Here is a 23,750-nt window from a genome sequence, read left to right as displayed (position 1 = left end):
CACCCGCATCAATGTAAAAAAGGCATGTTGTGCATTTGCATGCACAACGTGGCAGGCACCGCGTGGAGCCTGCCACGTTTTGCATGCAAATGCAGGGGGTACCATACGTACCCCCCATGTGCACCCCCACCCCTCCAACACTCCGGGGGCCCGCAACGGGCCCCCATATGCAGACACCACATGCCTTTCGATAGCGGCAACGCCGCCATGGAAAGGCACTTCTCTGCCTGCATGTTGATATGGATGGCGGTGTCTTGCAGACACCGCCACCATAACCCCTTTTCCGCCTGGTTAACTCGTCGTCTGGAGGAAAAGCGGCGGACGGTCTTCCCGTCCGCCGCGGTGCCCCCCGTCATCATAATATGGTGGGGGTTAACATTAGTCAGATGGCGGGCAGAATGCCACTGCTGGGCTGGTGGTGGTCACCAACGGTCCGGTGGTGGCAATCTGCCAACAATCCTAATAGACCCCCAAGTGCGAACAAAGAAAACACAAGGACACTCCCCCCCCCCCAGTCACAGATCTGGGTAGAATCCATCATCATACTCTAGCTCACTTCCCCTCCCCAGTTCAGTTCCAGCCATATGCAAATCAGTCTTGACCCTGTTCCTGCAAACACAGGCTCTGCAGTAGCAGGCCTGGGACATATTTAAAGGGCTACTATTTATATTTCCCTCTACTAATCCACCACTAATACACCTTTGGGTTCCGAAGTAGCGAGCTACTTATCGAAAAGCGGTTCAATGCCTTGTCAGGGGTAGTAAGAGCTATATAAATATAATTACAATGACAATTGTTGAGGAGAGCCAAGACAGATTTGCATATGTTTAGTTCCTCTCTGTAATGGAGCCCAAAATCTAAAAACAGTGCAGCAGAATGTGGCCCAGAGCATTTACCAGCGACTGAGATTAATTCAAGTCTTCCTTCCATCACGTCCTCTAATGTCTAAATGAGTTTCCCTAAATGAGAGTGGTATGCCCTGACGTGATTCTCGAGCTTGCTGAGACATACGATTCAAGATGCACTTCATTGATGAGAACCAACAAGACCTGTGCTTGTTTTCCTATTTAACAGGGACCTGGCTCGGCGGGCAGTCTGATGATTCTTTCTTGAGTAGAGCTAAAACTGATTTGGATATAGTTGGTCCCTGTCTGTAATGGCAGAGATGAGCTAAAATGATGAAATGGAATGAGGCTCAGAGTAACTACCAGTGGCTGAGATTAATTCAAGCATTTCGTCCATCACTGTTTGTGATGTATAGGTGTATAGGCAGATGTGACTTCCATGCTTACTATGGCAAAGGAGTCACGTTGCAAACTACAAATAAACTCAACAAAGCTGAAAGTGGTCTAGGATGCCTGTTATCTTGTGAAGAGGAAGCTTGGCCTGATAGTTTTGGCTGGACCACCCTTTTGTGGTACGCCAAGACTAATATATGTTTGGTTAGTCCTTGTCTATAATAGCAGAATGAGCCAAAAAAGAAGCAATGGAATGCGTACCTAAGTAGCCTCCAGTGGCTGAGATTAATTCAAGCATTCCATCCATAGCTCTTAATGCTCTCTAGTTGGTAACATTTGCAGAGAAAGGATGTTTTACCCCTTGGCCGCAGGGGTAATTCCCCCGCTGTGCTGGGGGTTGGGGGCGGGGGCGCGCACAGCGCCCCGGTGCTCGTGATGAGCTCAGCTCGTCATGAGCCACGGTGGCTGTGTGCTCATGACGAGCTGAGCTCATCACGGCCACACCCGTTTCTTTGGAACGCTCAGCACAGCGGGGGAATTAGCCCCGCGTGCGAGCGTTGGAGCCGTTATGACGAACTCAGCTCGTCATGAGCACACGGCAACCGTGGCTCATGACGAGCTGAGCTCCCCATGAGCATGGGAGGGGTTAAGGGGCTTCTTGATTCACACCCATCTTCTACAATCTGTTCTCAAGTATTTCCGCCTGAGACCAATCAATTCTTTTATTCCCCTCTTATGGCTAGATTTGGATTCATGTGTCACCACTACAATTTATAGTACATAATAATACATGCTCTACAAGCATTTTTCCTTCTTTCCCAGCCTCCATCTTCCCTTTATGCCCAATTCTCCTCTTATACACCCAGGAGTGCAATAATACCACAGCTATATTAGGCACCAGGTCACCAGCAGAAGAGGGTACCAGAAGCATTTAATACAGTCTCATGATATGTTCTCTGTGTCAGGTGAGGGGCAGCAAAATGTCCCTCAGCCTATAATGCTCTGGTTACACCCATCTCCCCATTCCACCCAGTTGTGTGTCTATGTACTCAAGGATACTAATACCTTGGAGGTGGGCAACCATGCAGCACCTATGCAACAGGACAACAGGTGCACAGCACTGTACTTCCTGCTTGCATCATTGCTTTGTATTATAAAGATGTAACTCTTGTACACCACTAAGTTCCCCATTACGATTTAGTGGTTATCTGGGTGTGGTAATACCATCAAGAAATACCAATACCACAGTGTGTTATTAATAAAATGTGCTGTAGTACTAAATTAGCTGCTATTTTTTACCCACATAACTCAGAGTGGATGAAAAACCAGGTCCCACTGTATCAATATTCCACCACATTAAGAGTTCTGCAGGGCCGAATGCAATAAAGTGGTAATACTGTATGTTTTAACAATAATAGCATTTTTTACTTAGTGCTTTATCCCACAATTTTTGAGTCACTAAGCGCTGTAAATAACATGTCACTACTATCCATTTTATGATACGCAAATTACCAACCTCAGAAAGATGGACCAGTGAGTTGGCCTTGTTGGGATTCAAACTTCTAAACTTGACATCACTGCATTTTGTCAGCAGTGAGAGTTCATCTCACTGAGTCCTCCTTCTGACTTTCCCCTGTTTTGGGCCGCAAAATTCATAGAGCCTGATTTATCACATTCTCACGCAACGCAGCACAGCAGCCAAATGTGCTGCGCTGCTTTGCATGAGAAGTAGAGAGCAGGAGAGCACCATATTTACAGAGATCATGTACCACTATTGTAATGCCCCCCTGACGCTAAGTAACACAAACCAGCACCTCGTGCTACTTTGCATTACTTTTAGGCAACTTTCCAGTGCAAAACAAGTTTTGCGTTGGAAAGTAAATAAGCCAAAAAAACACTTTGTGCTGGTTAGCGTCACTTTTATGATGGAAACTAAGTGCAAAATGTTAGTAAATCTATTCCATAATCTTATGGTTTTTCTCGTACAAATTTGGTGAGGTGTTACCCAATAGCGGCCACTTGTATGGTAAAGTGGTGGGGTGAGGGAGGGTCAACACAAACAAAAAAAGTAACTGAATTATTTATAAATAAAGAAAATACAACTTACCTGCTCCGACAGCCTCCCCTTTACTCGCGATCCTCGTGTCCCTTCCGGGAACTGCTGCACACTGCGCAGGCTCCCAGCTCCCAATCCCAGCGCTGCTAACATGCTGGGAATACTATTCCCAGCATGTGAGCAGTGCTCGGATTTGTCTGAGCGCCTCAGTTTGGCACCAGACATATACTGAGAGCCTGTGTTGGTTTCCCCATTTTCCTGTATAACACAGCCAGGTGGAGAAAGGCTAAGTGCGCATGACGGTTTGGCCGGCCCCGGAGGACCATCCTAACCGTCATGCGCACTTGGCCGTGTCCACCACACCCTCTTCCTCCCTGGCGTGGCCCAGTATGGGTGGCCACGCCCTTCCCTTGGCTCGCAGCCTGCAGGACTAAAAATAAAATGATAATAAAAAAAATGTATTATCATTTTATTTTTGTCCTAGGCCTCTGCCGGCTTTCAGCAGGGGAGGCGACGCTCCTCCGCCTTAATGGAGGAGCCGCCCTGAGAACTCCGTGCCAGGAAAATTCGCCAGGTCAGAGCAAAATTTGCCCATGGCTTGTGGGGCCAAACCAGGCGCACATCCCCGTTTGTGCCCGAGTCGCCACAAAGGGCCAACTCGCCATGAGGATGTAAGGTCTTTACTAATTATAGCAATCAATGATTAATTAGTGGCACCCTCTCTCACGTGGACCAGTCCTTTCCCCCATCACAGGACCAGGCCTCTGGATTTCCACCGCATACGGTGCCTGCCTTTGATCTGGGTTTGGAAGCCGCAAGCCAGTACATGTGAAAGCCATTGTGAACTAAATGAATGTAGTCTTAAGAAATCCCCGGGCTCTCGGGAAATGCTCGCTCAGAGAACCTGAGCGAAATTAGGAAGGATTGCTTGTGGGAAAAGGTTTTTTTTGGAAGGCGTTCAGCGAATAGTAATTGAGTCAATGAGCCTTCCGCTGAAAATAAGATCTTAGAGGAGTAAGTTCCTGAATGCCGCTCTCGCGTTTCCTCACCCCGGCACCACCCTCAAAGAGACAGGATGGAACAGCCTAATATGTGACAAGTCTGAAGGTGAGAAGAGCTCACTCTGTAACACGGGGGTGTATTTTTCTCTCGTAAGACAGGCCTGTCAGCAGGGGAAAGCACTTATAAAACAATTGGAAGTAATAGGCCCCCTTGCCGGACTCACGTCGTAATCTTGCCCCAGAGGTGCAATTAAAGCGAGATGAAATGAGGGCGGTTAATATCGCGCTGTGAGCTGAGCAACTAGGCCGCATTTCTAGACACCCACGGGTTTGGGAATGTTATAGATTCACCAGGCACCCAGCTTCTATCCAAATATCTCCTTCCTGCACCGAGGCGCGTTTATGTGACCCTGAAGCTTTCTGGGGATGGGAAATATTTACTTAAACCAGAAAGGGGACCGGGTAGCGTGAGACCCTGACCCGAGGCGCCTGTATTGTTGAATCTGCGGCTTCTGCTTTCCAGGCTCTGGGCCTGATGAAGGGGACAAGTGCACGGGTCTCTTTTCTTATCCTTGCTAAGGCAGCTCTCTTGGAATTTGTTGGTAATAGCATTTTCAAGCTAGAAATATAAAGAAGAGTATTAAAAGGGCTAAAACGATCAACAAGTAATACCCCAAGTAAATTAAATTCTGAAGGACGTTTATAATAACCAAAAATACTTATTTGCCAGTCTGCAGAATTTCGTGTATTTTTCAAAATGCTCCTAATCTTTCTTAGCCCCAAAATTGGACTTTAAATTTATCGTTATGAAACGCGGCCAAGTACTTAATTTTTGCAGGTGTCTACAGGTAGTGGGAACCAGCACTCATTTTTGGGGAACAGGACTGGTTTTTTCATCATCAGAGTTAGACAAAGAAAGGAAAACAATGACAAAAGCATAATGGAGGGATGAAACACCTGTAAAAGTGAGATAAATAAACAGGAAATGCAGGCTGGCACAAAAAGGGAGGTATGAGGGTAAATAAAGGCGAGCAGCCCATTGTATTCAGCAAGCCACATTTGCCACGAGTTGTAGGGGGTGCCCAAGAAAAACTTTGGCCCCCTGAACTTCTGTTTTGACAAACTAAGCGCTAGAAGCAACCATCATTACAAACCGACCCGCACCGACACTTGTGAACTCTGGTCTACAGGAGCGAAAAGGTTAACAATTGAACGTGTATCTTACTTCTGGTGAGATGTAGATCCTTTGTGCAGGCCCACTCGGAGACTGCACAAGCACTTAAGATCAGCCATTGGAGCTTCAGGGCTCCGATAGGCAAATTAACTCTGGCTGGAATGGTCCTAATACCAGGATCGAAGAAGGCAACAGACTGTGTGCCCAGCGCTCTGATGTGAATGAGAAAAATTCAGAGTCCAGAAGAGGACCTCACTCTTCTTCTAAGTTCTGGGGTCTATCAATTCCAGGCTTGTTTGGAATAGTTTAGTAGGTTATACTAGACCATGGTATGGTTAAGTTCATTAGCAGTGGGCTAGACTGACATAACTTGTTGTTAACAAGTTAGGCAAGCCCACATATTATTTTATTTCCAGTGTCTCCTGAACCCAATGCAGCTGCACATGTGTAGGATATATATGGGATATTGCTTCCATTAACTAGTGTAACTGCCTAGAGTCTTTCCATGTACCATATCGTCCCCAGTCCTTTTTTGTGAAAAAAAAACAGAGCTGGAATCCAAGGTACACCACATTTCCATATTTTATGATTGAGGACATGTTTGTTTCTGATTGGCTAACTCGGAGCCCTGTTGAAACAATGGTTCCAATGTGTTTGCATGGTATTAAAAAAAATCTGTAAATACCAAGTTGAAAGGCCTATTTTAAGCATGCAACACTGCTGATTACTGAGTGCTGTATTCCAAGTGAAGGGCAATACACTTAGCTGTGGGCAAGTGAAGCGCTCCTATTAAAAAAAAATATGTCATGCTTCTCTTCAGCCTGAATATGCTCCATGCTGTTGACAATTTATCAAGGATAAAATGAAACATAATTTAAATTTATGTTTCTGATATATTGTGTCTTTAATTAAGGCTTACATAATCATGCTCATGAAGTGATTGATACAATTTGAATATTTTGTATTGGACAGCGTGCCTCGTAAAGAGGAGTGCAGCAGGTTTTGAGCCTGAGCATCATTTAAACAGCACCTCACACATCTAGGGCCAGATGTAGGTCACCAAATACCGGTCGGTAACGGCCGATTTCGGCCATTACGGACCGGTATTTGGTGATTGAGATGTAGGGGGCCTAAAATTTACAGAATCGGTAAATTTACCGATTCGGTAAATTTACAGATTCTGAAAAATACCGATTCGGTAAATTTACAGAATCGGTAAATCTATATGTTGGTGGCACTGAAAACAGTGCCACAGGCCCCTAAGAATTCGTTATTTACCATGTAATACTATTGCATGGTAAATAACGAATTCCTGTGTACATGCACATCTGTGCATGTACACCTGTGCCATGTGGCACACATACATGCCCTAAGGGCATGCATGTGTGTCACATGGCACATAAGCCTGAATCAGGGGTGCAACAGGGTGTCAAAGTGACACCCTGTCCCCCTTGGCAATTCGGTAATTTTACCGAATCGGTATTTACAGATTCGGTAATTGCCATTGGTTCCTATGGGCCTCAAGGCCATAGGAATCAATGGTAATTTCCGAATATTGCCGATTCGTTAATTTATTCGGTAAATATACCTACATAGCATTTACCGATTTGTAAATACCGAATCGGTAAAATTCGGTATTTATCAATCGGTAAATTCTAATTACCTACATCTAGCCCCTAGTTTCTTATATACATATTCACTAACCAAACACATAGCGCTCAGCCCACAGCTACGTTGATCGTTGAGAACTACATATCAAGGCCAGACTTATCACTTCTTCACCCTGCGCACGTTAGACAGTTGGCTTATCGATGCCTTCTCCAAAGCACATCCAACGCATCCAAGCAACTTAAATTTCAAAAGCATTCAGAACAAGTTAACTTTTAAATAGAGCATGCCCACATGCATTTAATAGTGAATCAAAGCCAACTTCACAGAGTCCTCAAGCCCAGAAATGGACAGAGCAGAAGTAAACAAATTGTATAGTCTTTGGCACACACATCCCTACACATCATGGAATACAGATATCTACGACAGGGTCTACCTAGCCAATATACAATAAGACTCACATTTAAATAGTACGAAACATTGTACACAGACCACCTTGACCCCAGCCAACCAGAATCCCAGAAAAGTAATTGAAGTTCAGACTCAGAGAGCATAGCATACCATGATAAGACATGACATGACACAACATAGCATATGACAGAGACGTTTCGGAAAATGTGGATATTTAGTGAAGGGTGGTAAACAAGCATTATGGATAGTAATTTTTTTCAGTTAATAACGTTATTTCGGCCACTCGGGCCATAAAAGTACATCATTACAATCATAAAACCACAAAAGAAAAAAGAAAAATTAGATAACGACAGACAATACAATCATATTTCTACGTTTGTTACAGTATAAAAATATTGGCTAGCCATTATCCTAAAATCGGGTAAAATACAAGTGTACAATTCATTTAAAATCATTAATTAAAAAGAATTGATGGATGGAGCAAATGTCCTCAATGTATAAGCTTCCATAGATTTGTTAGAAAAAGGGCACAATTATAGTTATCCTCAAATTCACTTCAGAAAGCCCCTGTGCTTATGCCACATACCATTCAGGAAGCGCGAAACAGCAAAAACAATGGGGGGATTAATTTTGTTATTAGAGCAAGTGTGCCTTTTTTGAGATTCTTTTGTGTTCTGGTTCTCAGTGGGCCCAGCTCACTGGAGAAAAAATGATGGTAAGATGACAGGCGCTCATGCTTCGACTCTCTTGTCTTATCTGGCTATTATGGCCTAAGGAAACATTCCTCAACAAGCATTTACAATGCAACGGTTTCGCCTTTGTTAAAGTTAGAGCTATTGGCATTGTAAATGACAAAATTTGTATTTATGTGTTGGTTTTGAAAACAGATAAAGAAATGGCATTGTCATTTACATTGGCAATAGCTCAAACTTGCGTAAATGCAATGGCTTGTAAAACTGGAGTTGCATATACACTTACAGCCTCAAAATTGATAAAACAATGCCACATATTTGCACAACATAATCATGTTATAGGGTTTACAATTGAAAAGACTTGGAGCATTGGGCAGACCGTTTTAAGAATGGTTAAAATATCTTCTGAAACAGAATCCTACTTGGTGTCCAGCTCTGTCTTTGGTCTCAGGCTGTAAGGCTGCCCTGTTCGTTTGATTTTGCCCACGTCGTTCCCATTAAATGGCTGTACCATCACCTTTCTCCGAAGAAGACCCTTCTGTTCGTCCCGATAAGCCTCTCTCTGAAACGTGTTGTATGATGGCAGAAACACTAGGTGTACACGGCTCAACAAGAGAATATTGCAACAGCTATGCACTCATGTATTTGAAACAAATGCATTTAGATGTCTCTGGACCAATGTAAGGGTCAGGTTGCATTTACAGGTACACTATGTCACTATGTCAGATGGCTCGCACACATATACAGCCGAGTAGCTCTCAGAGATACATTTGGGTTTTCTGGTCACACTCAGGCACACAAGATCACACACATTATTAAGACAGATGGCTTACATACATACACTTGGCACAATTAGGTCACACATCCTGGGGCTGCAGGATCAAACACGTTCATTGAGCAGTTTGGTCAAAAACAAGAGGGCCAGCAGGGTGACAAACTCGCATTTGCAGAGCTATGATCAATACATTGTAAGAACACAAACTCACTGACAGGGAATGCAGGTTAACACAGAATCGCATACAATGCACATACAGCGTCTACAGAGTGAAAGGCACGCCGTCACCCAATTACAAATGTGCACAGAAGGTACCAGGGCAAAAGATCCCGCACGCACACACTTTTTGTACGTGTACACCCTGCAAGCTGAGCTCTACAGGACACACTGTGTGCAAGCTGAGCTCTGGTGCTCGCAATATTCAAGACATTCTCTCAGTTCGATCGGAAGCTGAGCTTGCACGGTCTATGTAGATGGAGCTTTTTCTTACCTGTCTACTGCTCAAAAAACACCTCCTTGCTGCTAAGTTACGGGCAACTTTTACTGCCTGACCTGCCATGGAAGTCGCCATCTTCAACCGGAAGTGAGCTATGCCAAATGTCAGAACAGACAGCTCGAGCAGCGAGAACGTGGCGTGCGAGACGTGCCTGGGGAATGGAGGCGGAGCGCTGGACTGGTGCTTCGAGGATCGATTCACTCGTTGCCATTGAGGTCCTGCGGCGCTATAATTGGCTTTTGCAGAAGCAGCTTGAGTAAGGCTGTGTTGACTGCATTTCGTTTTAAACTATTGTTTTTAGTTTTGGCACAAGGGCATTTTAATTCGCATAAAGGGCTACAGTTAATAAAGTTAATTAAACGAGCAGTTAATAAAGTTCATTAAACGGCCGAAAGTACTAAAGTTCCAAATCTGCCTATGTAGGACGGAGACTGCGCTGCAGCCTCGTACCGTGCACCTAATTGACAACAAATATTAACTTAGGCTTAAAAAATAAAGTCAGTTTCATGAGGAACTACAGTTTCTATTTAGGTTCTATAGTAGAACCGGACCCATGACAAGAGTGTACAGATTTTCATGCCAAATAATAGGGACGGTCATTCATAGACAGAAAAATAGGACTAGTTGTATTCACTGCCCATACCTGTGATTTTTGAAGGACTACGGGGAAAACATTGAGGATATATATTAATATTTGAGGTGGGCGAGTTTTTGAAAGCACGAGCAGGCTCAAACCTGTCTTAGCTCGAGGTCCCGTTGGAACTTCCTTTGAGAGGGGGGACGGGAAAGGCACGGACAGCGGGAGGGGGGGCGGGAAAGGCACAGACAGCGGGAGGGGGGCGGGAAAGGCACGGACAGCGGGAGGGGGGCGGGAAAGGCACAGACAGCGGGAGGGGGGACGGGAAAGACACGGACAGCGGGAGGGGGGGCGGGAAAGGCACGGACAGCGGGAGGGGGGCGGGAACGGCAAACGGCAAGTAAAAGCACTCACCTGGACTTCTTCCGGTGGCGGTCGGCCTGCAATGACCAAAACAAACCTCCCCCCCCCAAAAAAAAAACAGGAAACGCCCACCACCGCAATGACGTTGTAAAAGGGGCAGGATGAGAAAAAATCACCGGGAACGCCCACTAATCGCCTCGCACAATGACGGACGCCTCTCTCTTCCAATGGCTACCTCCATTTATAGAGCTAGCCAATGGAAGACAGAGGCGGAACAAAGCCCACATATTATTCTCATAAGATTTCGCCTGCGCGAAAGGCTGCGCAATGCGCAGCTTTCGACAGGCGAAACCTAAAAAGGAGGCTAACGTGAGCTGGGATTAGGAGCCAAGTTAAGGGGAAATGACCATCTCAGAAGTAATGTGTCTGGGGATCAGAATCTAAACATCCCCCACCTTAAGGGTCATGCTAATGATGACTTATATTGTGCATGTGTCTAGGAGGCTATAGGTTATATCAGACTGCGATGATGTCAAGGTTTGAGTCTACATCAGGTGGTTGTACAAGATTGTATCTGGTGCTGCCTTGGTTCCCTGTTCTTTGTAGGCTGGAATAGTGAAGGTGAACTTGGACAGCTCATCAAGGTTACTCTGCTGAGAAGCTGTTCCAAGAAAATCCTGATTCTATGTAAATATGACCATATATCTGTCAAGCACAACATACATTTGTCTATTGTCAAAATTCTTTTTTATACCCTATGTATGCCCCACACAGCCACACTCCTTCCGTCAAATAACTCACTCCATACCAATCGGGTGGTAAGAGAGTGGTTTGATTTTAGAGTGGGCACCTGCCTACTTGCTTTTTTTTGTGCCCACCAGAGGAAGGGACATCACCCGCAAGAGAGATGGAACATGATAGCCTATGTAATTTATGCTACACCTTCTAATAAACAAAAACACTACACAACTTGCTGCTTCAGTAATCCAACAGAGATACCAAAAGACAACGTTATCTTTGATGAATAATCACACAAGACAGACAATATTTTGGTGGAGATGTGTTAGCAGTCAGTATGCAAACTAGTCATTGTGGTAAAGAAAATGTATTTTCATACAAATAGGAATTAATTGTTTACCATTATGCTATGCATTGTCTAGTATGGCTTAATATAAATTACTCAATTTGCCAAGCAAGTCTGTTGACTATAGAGTTCATGTTCACAAGTTGGAGAGTGAGCACAACTTAAAAAATACAAATATAAAATTCTACTCTTCTAGGTAGAGAGATTGTTGAGTGGATGTTGAGTAACTCTCTACAGAAGCTGATAACTAGGAAAAGACACAATACTCCGACAAGTTCCAAGCAGAAGTGTAGAATAATAGCATGCCAGCATCAGAGGCGGCTTTGATCACAGAACTTAACTCTGAACACGTACTGATTTACCCACGTTACACCTCTGAATTAGAAGACATACCATGATGGCAAACTACCCATACAAGAATTCACAAATGAAATAGAAACAAGCATTGACAAAGCCAATAGGTGTCTCTGACGTGAAAACTAGTGGCTATGCCAAATCCTTTTAGCTATGCTGTACATCAGGGTGGCTGCTGTTCAGCATGGCTAAAAGTTAATGTTGTGACGTGGAGTGGCGTGGTGTACAGTGGCATAGAGTAGAATGGCATAGAGGAGAGTGACATAGAGGAGAGCGGTGTAAAGGAGAGTGGTGTAGAGAAGAGTGGAGTAGAGGACAGTGGAGTAGACTGGCATGGAATGGAGTAGCGTAGGCTGATGTAGGGAAGAGGAGTGCCATAGAGTAGCATGGAGTGGAGTGGCATAGAGTAGAGTGGCGTAGAGTAGAGTGGCATAGAACAGAGTGGAGTGGCATAGAGTAGAGTGGCATATAGTAGACCGGTGTGGAGTGGCATACAGTGCAGTGTCATAGAGCGAAGTAACATAGAGTGGAGTGGCGTACATTGGAGTGGACAAGTGTAGAGTGGGGTGTAAAGTGGAGTGGAGTGGTGTAGAGTAGAGTGGAGTGGCATAGAGTGGAGTGGTGTAGAGTAGCATAAAGTGGGAAGGCGTGGAGTAGAGTGGCATGGTGTAGCATAGAGTAGAGTGGATTGGTGTAGAGTAAAGTGGAGTGGTGTAGAGTAGAGTAGATTGGTACACAGTAGAGTGGGGTAGAGCCAAGTGGTGTAGAGTTGCATGGAGTGGTACAGAGTGGAGTGGCATAGAGTGGATTAGAGTGGCATACAGTAGAGTGGCAGAGAGGACTAGCATAGAGTAAAGTGGAATGCAGTTATGTGAAGTGGTGTAGAATGGCACAGAGTGGAATGGAGTGACATAGAGTGGAGTGGCATAGGGTAAAATGGCATAGAGTGAGGTGAAATGGCATAGAGCATTCTGAAGTGGTATAGAGTAGACTGGAGTGTCATAGAATGGAGTTGCATAGCATAGAGTGGCGCAGAGTTGTGTGGTATAAAATAGAGTGGAGTGGCATGGAGTAGCGCAGAGTAGAGTGAGGTAGAGTGGTATTAAATAGAGTGGTGTAGAGTTGATAAGAGTGGAGTAGAGTAGAGTGTAGTGGAATATATAGTGGCTTGCAGGGGCATGGTACAGAGTAGAGTGGAGTAGAGTGGAGTAGACTGGGTAGAGGTGAGTGGAGTGGCATACAGTAGAGTGGCACAAAGAAGAGTGGAATATAGTGGCGTCGAGTGGCACAGAGTGGAGTGGCCTTGAGTACAGTGGTGCAGAATAAAGTGGGTTGGCACAGAATAGAGTGCTGTAGAATGGTGTCGAGGGGAGTGGCATCGAGTAGAGTGAAGTTGCATTGAGTGGCATAGAGTGGAGTGATGTAGGGTAGAGTGGAGTGGTGTGGAGTAGAGCAGCATGGAGTAGAGTAGAGTGGATTGGCATAGAGTGGCATACAGTGGTGTGGAGTAGTATATAGTGGCCTAGAGTAGAGTGGAGTGGTGTGATGTAGAGTGGTGTAGAGTGAAGTGGAGTAGAGTGGAGTGGTATAGAATAGAGGTCATTGAGTGGAGCGTTGTAGAGTAGAGTAGAGTGCCGTTAAGTGGAGCTGTGTGGAGTGGAGAGGAGCATAGTGTCATAGAGTAATAACTTAGAATGGTGTAGAATGGAGCAGTATAGATTGGAGTGGAGTGGTGTAGAGTGGAGTGATGTGGAGTGGTGTAGAGTAGAGTGGCATAGAGTGAGTGGTGTAGAGTGAAGTGGTGAAGAATGATATGGCATAGAGTGAAGTAGTGTAAAGTGGAATGGCATACACTGAGTTCAGTGGTGTTGAGTGGTATATAGTAGAGTGGCATAGAGTTGAGTAGTATAGAATGGAGTAGCGTAGAGAGGAGTGGCATGGTGTATAAAAGAGTGTCATACATTAGAATGGCATAGAGTGTTGTGAAATGGTATAGGGTGTTGTGGAGTGGCATAAGGTAGACTAGAGTGTCATAGAGAAGAGTGGCATAAAGTAGAGTGGAGTAGAGTGGAATATAGTAGAATGAGTGGTGTGAAGTGGCTTGGAGTGGCATAGTGTGGGGTGAAGTAGAGTGGCATACAGTGGAGTAGAGTGGCTTAGAGTGGAGTGGCACAGAGTAGAATGAAGTAGCATACAGTAGAGTGGCATCGAGTAGAATGAAGTGGTGCCGAGTGGAGTGGTGTAGAGTGGGGTGGCATATTGTGGCGTGGAATGGCATGGAGTGGCATGGAGTAGAGTGGTGTGGTCTAGCACAAAGTGGCATAGGGTAGAGTGGCGTAGGGTAGAGTACCATGGAGTAGAGTGGCATAGAGTACAGCACAGTGGTGTAGAGTAGAGTGGCATAGAGTGACATGAGACAGTGTGGAGAGGCATAGATTGGCGTGAAGGGAACTGATGTAGAGTGGAGTGGCACAGACTGAGGTTGAGTGACATGGAGTAGAATGGAGTGGCATGAAGTGGAGTATTGTGCAGTGCCTTAGAGTGGAGTGGATGGGAGTCGGGTGGCATCGCATAGTCTAAAGTGGCAGAAAGTGGCATAGAATGGCATGGAGGGGTGTAGAAGGGAGTGCCGTAGAGAGGAGTGGCATAGAGTGGAGAGGCATAAAGTGATGTAAAATGGAGAGAAGTGGCGTAGACTCGAGTGGCGTAGAGTGGAGTGGTGTAGAGTAGAGTGGAGTGGAGTAGAGTGGTGTACAGTAGAATGTAGTGGAATAGAGTGACTTAGAGTAGAGTAAAGTAGAGTGGCATAGATTGTCGTAAAGTAGAGCGGTGTAGAGTGACATATGATGGAATATAGAGTGGTGTAGAGTGACACAGAATGGAACAGAGTGGTGTAAAATAGAGTGTCATAGAGTGAAATGTAGTGGCATAGAGTAGAGTGGAGTAGAGTAGGGTGGTGTAGAGCAGAGAGGCGTAGAGTAGAGAAACCTATAATGAAGTGGTGTAGAGTGTATTGGCATAGAGTGGAAGTGCGTAGTGTACAGTGGCATAGATTAGAGTACCATAGAGTAGAGTTTTGTGGACTGTCGTAGAGTGGCATGGAGTGGCATAGAGTGGAGTGACCAAGAGTGGAGTGGCATAAAGTGGAGTAGCATATATTAGAGTGGCATAGAGTGGTTATAGCAATGTAGAATAGAGTGGCACAGAGTGGAGTGGCACAGAGTGGAGTGGAGTAGAGAAGAGTGGCATAGAATGGTTTAGAGTGGAGTAGTGTAAAGTAAGAGTGGAGTGACATAGAGAAGAGTGGCATAAGGTGGAGTGGTGTAGAGTAGAGTGGCATGTAGAGGAGTGGCCTAGAGGGGCATAGAGTGGTGTGGGTGGTGTATAGTGCTGTAGAGTAGACTGGAGTACAGTAAAGTGACCTAGAGCAGAGTGGTTTGGAGTAGCATGGAGTGACATAGAGTAGAGTGGAGTGGAGAAGAGTGGGGGAGAGAAGAGTGGCATAAAGTGGAGTAGACTAGAGTGCACAAGGTGATGTGCCCTGGAGTGGTATTGAGTGGAATACAGTAGAGTGATATGGAGTGGGGTGAAGTGGCATAGAGTATAGTGGTGAAGAAAGACATAGAGAGGAGTTGTGTAGAGTAGAGTGGCATAGAGTAGACTGATGTAGAGCAGAGTGGCATGCGCTAGAGTTGCATGGCATGGTGTGAAGTGCCATAGAGAGGTGTGGAGTGGCATGGTGTGGAGCGGCGTGGAGTGGCATAGAGTGGAGTAGAATGGCTTTGAGTGGAGTATAGTGCAGTAGCGTAATATGGAGTGGAGTGTCATGGAGAGGAGTGTGTAAATTGGAGTGGCACAGAGTGGAGTGACGAAGAGTTGTGTAGAAAAACGTGGAATGGCATAGAGCGCAGAAGAGTATTGTAGCATAGAGTAGAGTGGCATGGTTTGCAATAGAGTAGAGTGGGTTACAATAGGGTAAAGTGGTGTAAAGTAGAGTGGCATAGTATGGAGTAAAGAGGAGTAGAGTGGTGTAGAGTAGGATAGCATAGAGTGGCTTAGAGTGACATAGAGTAAAGTGTCTTAGAGAGAGGTGGCGTACTGTGATGTGGCGTAGAGTGGCATACAGTGGAGTGGCGTATAGTGGATTGGCACAGAGTAGAGTGCAGTGGCGTAGAGTACAGTGGCATGGAGTGGAGTGGTGTAAATCGGCAGTGAGGGGAGTGGAGTGGCGTAGAGTGGAGTAGAGTGCAATGGCATAGAGTGAAGTAGAGTGGCATAGAATGGAGTGGCGTAGTTAAGTGGAGTATCATAGAGAGTAGTGGAGTGGTTGAGAGTTGTGTAGAGTGGCATGGAATGGCATGGAGTGAAAAAGATTAGTGTAGAGTGGTGCAGAGTAGAGTGATACAGAGTGGCATCGAATGGCATAGAGTGGAATCGGGTGGAGTGGAGTAGGGTAGATTGTTGTAGCCTGAAGTGACATACAGAGATGTGGCATAGAGTAGAGTGGCGTAAAATAGAGTGACTTAGAGTGGAATGGCGTATAGTACAGTACAGTGGCATAGAGTACAGTTGTGTAGAGTGGAATGGCGTAGAGTACAGTGGTGTAAAGTCACATGAAGTGGAGTGTTACAGAGCAGAGCAAAGTGGAGTGCAATAGAGTGGAGTGCAATAGAGTAGAGTGTAGGGGAATAATTTGGAGTGAAGTGGTGCAGAGTGGAGTGGTATAGAGTAGAGTGACATAGAATGGAGTCGAATAGAGTGGAGTAGAGCAGAGTGGCATAGAGTAGAGTGTGTCAAGTGTCATTAAGTGACATGGCATAGAGCAGCATGGAGTAGAATGGAGTGGCATGGAGTGGAGTGGCATACAGTGGAGTGGCATACAGAAGTGTCCTAAAATGTGTACCAAAATCGCAGATTGATCAGCGAATGGACACTAATCAAGAGGAATCAATCTGTGCGTGGTCCATGCTCCACAGAAGAAAAAAGGAAGTGACGCCTGGTATACGCTGGATACCTAGAAGGCAACAATGAAGAGTGACAATGAAGCCAATGAAAGGTAAGCAATAGGAGGCTCCAAGCCGTCCTTTGTAAACAATACCCTTCGTAGGCGAGAGCGCATGCAGCGCATGTGCTGTTGCAGGTGAGACCTAAAAAAACTCATGTGGAGGGACCCTGATGTCAAACTCCAGGCATACAATTTTAGAGACAAATGTATTATATTTTCACACAGCACAACCTAGCAAGCCACCATGCTGTGCTGCACTGTGTGAAAGGAAAAGAGCAGGAATGCACCATATTTACTATTACACATTCCTGTCCTTTCCTAGCGCTGGCACACTTTTAGCTGCCTCGCGCCAAAGCAGACACCCTTGTGTCATGGTGCAAGGGTGTCTGCATTGTAGGCAGGATTGTTTTTGTGCAGGAAGGGGCACCTCTCTGCACAAAAACAATCCTCAGAGGCATTTTAATCTTTCTGCATTCTGCAGCACACATAGAAAGAGGAATTGTCATGAGGAGAAGTAAAGATATTTCTGCTTGGTTTGCCTTGCTTGGGATTCATAGCATTTTTTATGCATTCCAAGGGTTACCACTAATGCTAAATCTGGGAAAGTGTCAAAATCCAAGGGTCGAGGCTTGAGAACACCCCCAATCCGCACATGGAACGCCTCCTAGCCACAGAGTAATTCAATGCAGCGATTTGCGTTACTCTAGATTTATCAAGCCATACAGGGCCATGCAAGGTAGCCTTGTTTGGCTTGATAAATAACACTTAGGTTTCCCATAACCTTGTGCCCCTTGCGAGGCACAAGGGAGGTGCAAAACCATGATAAATTGAGCCCTGAATATGTAGCACGCACATTGCAGCAGGACAGCTTTAGCTCTAGTGGCCCCCGTTGTGACAATTGTTTTTTTACGCCCCCACACCAATGATCTCCTCGAAGGAACCCCCCACTACCACCTTCAAAAGTGCCCCTTATCTATTCATAGCCCCTCTGCCACATACATTATATTTTTTTAAAGTACTGGTTGGGGCTGGCTCTTCTAATAAGAATGTATAAATACCAAAATGAACCCTATTTATCAACATTAGGAATAGATAATGAAAGACTGGGGAAAATACATAACATTCTAACCTATATTATACAGTTTTGCACACAGCTCTTTGATGCATTTTCATAAATCACTGTTCTATATTAGGATTGCAATTTATGAACTGATGTAACAAACGGATCACTGACAAAAACAGTAATCTACTGAGCTATTCACATAAAATACAGTACTGTGATCTACATGGTACATGCTGCAGGCATATTAACCCTTTGCGCTTCTTTATGACGAGTCAAACTGCCATTAGACAAAACTCTGATCTCTCTCCAGCAGGAATGTTAATCACTAGAGTTATCTTGACATATACATTTTTGCCTGAAAACTGCTGGCCACAAAAGAAACTCTGCAGTAGGTACTTTTAAAACCATAAGTTATTTCTAAACACAAACAGTAGCTCCACCTACTTAAGTCAGTGCCAGTAGAGACTGCAGTGTGCACTGTCCTAAAGCTGACCCTGTATTGCAGGCATGGGCTATGGTGTGGTGTGTCCTGTGCCAGGGTGTGGTGCTGCACTGTGAAATATCTTATAGGAATAAAATCCCTGCTACAGAGTTCCTTTTGTGCCAAGCAATTTTCAAATAATAATAAATAGGTCACAATAACTCTGGTGATTAATGTACCTGCTGGAGAGATTTGAGATGTATCTAATCAATGTTTTGACTCATTTTATTTTTTCGGTGTTTGAATATGTTTATTGCATTTTGTCATTGTACAACGTTACACATATGTAAACAGAAATGATAAATTATGCTGTAGTGCAGAATATTTGCCACAGGTCGTTGCAGTCAGTCATACACACAAGAGGGCATGGTAGCAAGGATCAAGAGAGAAGTAACATAATTAAACAGCATGACAGATTCGTATAATACAGACATATGTGTGAAAGAATAATGATCAATGGTGGCATCAATGTTTTGACCCATCCTGAAGTATTGCAGATAGTTAATGTGCCTGCTGATAAGGGCGTTTAAGTAACATGCATATCACAGAATTGTATCTTATGGAGATAGCTCAGTGGAAAACTTCTTTTGTTACAGAGATCTTTTTGTTACTTGCAAATCATAAGTTACAACCCTTCTAATATAACACAGTGAGTTATGAAGTGGTGTAAAAGAGCTACGTGCAACTTGCAAGGCATAGTTTTAGAACTTTACATTTTTTCCCCAGTCTGTCAATATCCTAACATTGCTAAAAAAAATGTTAGTTTGGGTAGAACTAAATTCGTCTTAGTCAATTCAGCCCCAATCATTGTGTTAAGTTTTATATCCTTGGTATGTGCTTCTCCTGTCCAGGCCCCTGAGGGTGATATGCTGGACCCCGATGACTTGCTTAACATGCGCTCCGCGGAATGGACCCCAGCGCCCAAGATTGTGGCATATTTGGCTTCCTTCTTGCAGAAGCCACTCGATAGAGAGAAATGCAGTTACCTCAGAGCGGAATGTCTGTGCCCTTCCCTTGAGGGCAAGGACTCTCTCACCTCAGAAATTGATACCAAGATGACTACTTTCCTAGAGAAATTTGTAAAGAACCCTAAAAAAGGGCTGGACCACTCCTGGGGATCATGCCAGGATGAGTTGTTGAACGTGGCTGGCCCTCTTTCCAAAATCTTAGACATGTTGGAAGTCGCCAATTGTCTAGCACCCTAATCCCTCCTCAGGCACTATCGAGTTGGGCACAGAGAGCACTCATATTCTTAGGGAATGCGAACTGAACTCCTTATGTAGAGACGCAGATCCCTGTTGATAAATATTGCCCTGAACCTGGGGGAGCTGGCGACCTCTGAAGTTGGCCCCATCGCGCAAGACAATCTCTTCAGATACCCCTTTATCCGTGAGTTGGGAAAGTTTGTCAATACTTGTAATTCCCTTGACAAGGCTCAGTCCTCCATCAAATGCATTTTTACCCGCCGGGTTTTTGCCAGCACCAGTCACAGTCGGGGCGCACGACCAGCTCGCCTCTTCCAGCATGCCTCCGCCAAGGGTCTTGAAGTCCAGAGAGGACAGTGGCAAGACTCCAGCAGGTTCGGTAGTTTTTACCCAACCAGACAGTACCCTTGTCACCGAGGTTCCATGGGAAACTCCAGGGGCAAAAGCTCCTAAAATAATTCTCAAGGTGAGAGTGCTTCCTTCCCAAGGGGAGGGGCTTGGGGGCAGATTGAGAGACTTTTTTCACAGTTGGGAGACCCTTACGTCTGTTGTATCTTCAGACGGTAAGGGGTTTTCATATAGAATTGTACGATTCTCCCTCCCAACCCATTCACCCTGCCCCTCTCTCCTTGTCCCCAAATCCAAAGGCAGATGGTAGAGGAGGAGATTGGGCAACTTCCAAACAAAGGTGCTATTACAAGGATGTCCCTACACCCTTGTGGTTTCCTCAGCAACCTTTTCCTGGTGAACAAGAGGGATGGTGGTCAGCATCCTGTGATCAACCTGAAGGAATTCAATGAGTGGCTGGTCTTTCACCACTTAAAGATGGAGGGGATCCATCTTTTGAGGGATATACTGCAGGCAAATGATTTGATGGTGCATCTGGATTTAAAGGATTCCTATCTCACATCCTCATTTTTCCGCCTCACAGGCAATTCCTTTAGTTTCAATGAGGCGACAAGATCTTCAAGTTCACCTCCTTTCCTTTCATCTTTCTTCTGCTCCTTGGTGTTTCATCAAGGTACTGAAACCAGTAGTGGAACATCTTGTGGTCCAGAGAATCTGTCTAATAATGTATCTGGACAATATCCTCATCATGGATCAGTGCCCGAGTCGACCTTCCTGCCACCTACAACAGGCCCTCAATCTACTGGAGCCCCTAGGCTTTGTGATCAACAAACCAAAGTTGGTCCTGATGCCTTCCAGGTCCCTGCAGTTTCTAGGCTTTGTAGTGGAAAAAGCCACGTTGAATCTTCCATCTCGGAAATTGACCAAAATCAAGCATGAGTTGTGGGAAACTCTTGCCAAACCCTTTGCTTGTCTTCGACACCTCATCCGCATAGAGAGCCACCTGTCCTTGTCCATACAGGCCATCTTCCCAGGCCCCCTTCACTATCGGGCATTACACCGCCTCAGAATCGTGGACCTCCAGCGAATTCTGAAGTAATCCCAATTAATCCACCTTTCAGAGGAGGCAAAGGAGGAATTACAGTGGTGGATCACACATATGGAAGCTGGAATGGCCTGGAACGGCCTGACCTGATAATAGAATCAGAGGCTAGCGGTTCAGGTTGGGGAGCCCGATGCAGAGAATTCTCCACAGGAGGTAAATGGTCATCAGCCAAATGGGCCTCCACATAAATTGTCTAGTGCTTATTACAGGTTCTTTCGCAACGAAGTGTTGGACCAAGGACAAAGTCCAATGTTGGGTCCAGATCAAAATTGACAATGTGGCGGCAGTCCGCTATGTCAAATCATTTAGTGGGAACCCGCTCGAAAGCCCTCGCAGAACTGACGAGAACCTTTTGAATGTATTATCTGGACTGCCAAATCTCTGTCTCGGCAGAACACCTTCCCACTGCATCCAACAAGATGGCGGGTTGGTACCCTTCCTATCTTAAGTGTGAAACACTTAACCTCGATGCACTGTTGCTATATGAGGTTCACAATGAACAACACTTGGTTTAAACAATATTTTCAAAAATAAACATCAAACTTTAATCTGTATTAAACTCAACGAATTTACTTCACAGTATTACAATGAAAACTCTCATGTAGCATTCCAACATCAACATAAAATATTTTTCAAAAATATTAACAATTTAGCGAATGTTAAACATCCAAAAACGGTAAATCTTCTCTGTGCCCAATGCATTTCGAGCTCTGGGAGCTCTTCATCAGGGGCCTGAAAACTGAAATGAACAATATGTAAACTTTCTCAATTGCAAAAATGTCAAAATGTTCTCAAGGTACATGGCCAAAAATTACAAAAGTAGAGCTCAAATAAGTATATTATTAAAAAGTGAATAGGATAGAACCATAACCCCCACCACTGTGTGTGGAAATACCTCCAATACTCACTAGTCCAAAACAACAGCAATCAGGGTCCTGCAAAGACAGGATTGATTTAAAAAAACCATTCTCAACATTCACAAAAACATCACAGTGTAAGCGACAGTGGAAGCCTGGCCACTATCTTACCTTGAAGTTAACTCGGCAGTGTATCGAATTTCTTCAACCAAAAACAATGGGCGCTCACTACAGCCGTGATCCTTGAAGCTACCAACAACAAGAGAAACCAAACTTAATATAGCATACCTAATGAACTCAATACTCAGTCATCAGAGCACCTATCTCTAGCCTTACCAGTCTCAACTCGATCAAAAGGCTTCCCCTGATCCTTCGCGTGCAGTCTCGCCTAACACTCAGTCAACCGCTACTCACTCGATACACGCTGCAACTCAGTGATATTGTGAACTCCGAAACTAAAAACTGACTATTTCTCGTCCCTGTCGGAACTAAGCGCATAAATATTACCTCCACCTAAAAATATAAAAAATAAGCACGGGACCATAAACCAAGGCTGAAAGCTGTGTAAAAATAAATTAACGACGTGAGACTTAACATTAACAACCAAAAAACTCGGAAAATCGACCCGATCAGAAACGGGCGCCATCTTGGAGAGGTGTAAATAGCTCAAGACTCCAATAACTACAGGTGAACTAGACGAAGAAAATAAGAGAGAATGGAAACAAAAATAGGAATTACCTTAGGAATTGAACATCATTGTTTGAAAATGTACAACAAATTAACACTAGTAGACAACTAGAGCATTTTACTGAATACATGTGACAACATTGTGTACAGTCGCAAAAAATGAAAAGGTCACAGGAAACATGACAAATCAATTTTTTCATTGAGACCTAATGGTTCTTGTGTTTTAAGGAATCTTATCCAGTGAATCTCTCTCTGGAGGAGGGATCTGGTTAGATCAACCCCCTCATGCATTTTAATGAGTTCCAGTATGGAATACCTGACTTGGGAAATGTTGTGATTATTGTCTGACCAGTGTTTAGCTAGGCTACTTTTAAAGTTCTTATTCCTGATCGTACTTTTATGTTCAGAGATTCTTGTTTTCAATTTCCGCTCTGTTTTACCAGTGTACAATTTTCCACAGGGACATTTTATGTAGTAAATCAAGTTCTTACTATTGCAGTCACCATCATAATGTAGATTAATCCTTCTTCCAGTTTGTGGATGGGATAACACTTTACCCTCAATTGCATTTGAACAGTGCACGCAGTTCTGACATTTTTTCATACCTTTATAGTTGATTTCAATGTTTCTTACAGGTGTAGACAGAAGCTCCTTTATATTTTTTGATCTTGTGTAGGCAAAGATCGGCTTATTGGTAAAAATACCATTAAAATCAGTTTCATTCTGCAATAATTCCCAGTGTCTTATCACAATGTTCTTGATTTTCTGAGATGAAGTGGAAAATTTTGAAACAAAAACATGTCTGTCGCTCAATTTTTTAGGTTTTAGCTGAAGCAGATTATCCCTACTGCTCGTCTGGATCCTCATCTTCGCTTTATCCAGAGTATCATCGGGATACCCTCTTTCTTTGTATCTCTGTTGTTGTAATATCAGGTTGGTTTCCAGATCTTCTTTCGTTGAACAGATTCTCTTTATTCTCATGTACTGAGACACAGGAAGATTGTTCTTAAGATTAAGAGGATGAAAGCTGTTGTAAGACAAGCATTTACAATGCCATGGTTTCGCCTTTGGAAAAGTTAGAGCTATTGGCATTGTAAATGACAAAATTTGTATTTATGTGTTGGTTTTGAAAACAGATAAATAAATAAATGGCATTGTCATTTACATTGC

General features: G+C 44.4%; 1 long non-coding RNA gene across 1 annotated transcript; it reads right to left on the bottom strand.

Annotated features, from left to right (window-relative positions):
• Positions 1 to 21,638: 21,638 nt before the first annotated feature.
• LOC144766725 (uncharacterized) lies at positions 21,639 to 22,287 on the bottom strand. The gene is made up of 4 exons (XR_013597899.1): positions 22,230 to 22,287; positions 22,065 to 22,142; positions 21,945 to 21,971; positions 21,639 to 21,775 (listed from the first exon to the last, which is right to left on the bottom strand). It is a non-coding gene; the product is annotated as an uncharacterized LOC144766725 (long non-coding RNA).
• Positions 22,288 to 23,750: the final 1,463 nt, after the last annotated feature.

Source organism: Lissotriton helveticus, chromosome 7, assembly GCF_964261635.1.
Source record: "Lissotriton helveticus chromosome 7, aLisHel1.1, whole genome shotgun sequence".
NCBI lineage: Eukaryota > Metazoa > Chordata > Amphibia > Caudata > Salamandridae > Lissotriton > Lissotriton helveticus.
This window is presented reverse-complemented; position numbering and strand designations above follow the sequence as displayed.